The following is a 1,265-nucleotide window of genomic DNA, read 5'->3' as shown; positions in this document are numbered from 1 at the left end:
CTGCCCTCTACTGGTCTGGTGTGTTTCCTCCATACGTCTCTGGCCTGATTTACACAATCTACCCGGGACTTCAGCCAGCGGTCGAAACGCAGACAACAATGGGGGACCAGGAACCTTTTAGTTCAGGGGAAAGTAGTTCTGGGAGCTAAAAGACCCCGGGACTCTTGGTCCAAATGCACCTTATGGCACATTTTAACTCATTAAAGTTCCTGAAAAGTGAACGTCTAATGCCGAGGTCAGGCTGCACGGAAGTAACAGTAGCAAACATTGCAAACCGTGTTTCATGTAAGAAAAACAGGTTGAAGTACAGGTGTCAGGTGTGTCCCTCTGTTGTCATGGTAACATTAGGTTGTAGCTGTAGTAACCCTGGACTCTGCTCCTCACAGCCTGACGTGGATCCTCCTCCTCCTGTTGCTCCTCCATCAGGGTCACAGAGAAGCAGCTGTGAGCGACACCGAGGCATCGTCAGGTTTAAACACACAGACGGACACTCACACGCCGCTGCCAGCTCCAGATGCATTGTGGGTACCAGGGGGCCAATTCAGTTCAAGTGCCTCAGCCTCACACTCTCACACTCAGACACACACACACACACACACACACACACAAAGTTGACATGATTCACCGTGCTGAGTTACAACCCAATTTGCAGAGGAGCATCTCGCTGATGACCTGGCAACCCGGCGGCTTCTTTATTTACTATCTGGCAACCCAACATCACATTTACTTTCACCTCCTCCTCCTCCTCCTCTTCCTTGTCCTCCTCGTCTGCAGGAGGACGCCGTCCTGTGAGGTTAACCGCACATAAGGACAAACACTCGAGTCATTACCATGAAGACAAGAAGCTAATTGCAGCCAATGAGCCAATTTACCCATCATGCTTTGCTTCTGATTCGTGTGAGACAAACTGGAGTCTCATTACGACAAGCGGTGCGTTGTCATTAGATTCAATGGCTGCATTAACACAGCAGCGTGAGTGTGTGAGTGTGTGTGTGTGTGTGTGTGTGTGTGTGTGTTGTTGCCAGATGGTGATGCATCAGCCGTGCAGTCATTAGAGGAAATTAGAATAATGAACAAACTGTCTGTTTGTCTCCTTTAGACTTCTACAAACAGCGACCCGCCCCGACGTGAGGCACAGAAACACCTGTACCTCTGAGGTTCATCCACAGGGAGACTCAGGAGGAGGAAGGAACCATGACAGAAGACTTTCAGATTATTAAAGTGAAGATTTCTAATCCTACGTCTTCTGGAAATAAAACTTTAAC

The 1,265-nt window shown here is 48.8% G+C and overlaps 1 long non-coding RNA gene across 1 annotated transcript; it reads left to right on the top strand.

The window, feature by feature from the left end:
* The first annotated feature begins 291 nt into the window (after positions 1-291).
* On the top strand, positions 292-1,221 carry LOC117809368. The gene is made up of 3 exons (XR_004630450.1): positions 292-521; positions 775-930; positions 1,100-1,221. It is a non-coding gene; the product is annotated as an uncharacterized LOC117809368 (long non-coding RNA).
* Positions 1,222-1,265: the final 44 nt, after the last annotated feature.

This window comes from Notolabrus celidotus, unplaced genomic scaffold, assembly GCF_009762535.1.
Source record: "Notolabrus celidotus isolate fNotCel1 unplaced genomic scaffold, fNotCel1.pri scaffold_261_arrow_ctg1, whole genome shotgun sequence".
Lineage (NCBI taxonomy): Eukaryota > Metazoa > Chordata > Actinopteri > Labriformes > Labridae > Notolabrus > Notolabrus celidotus.
The sequence above is the reverse complement of the archived record's forward strand: the minus strand, read 5'-3'. Positions and strand labels throughout refer to the sequence as shown.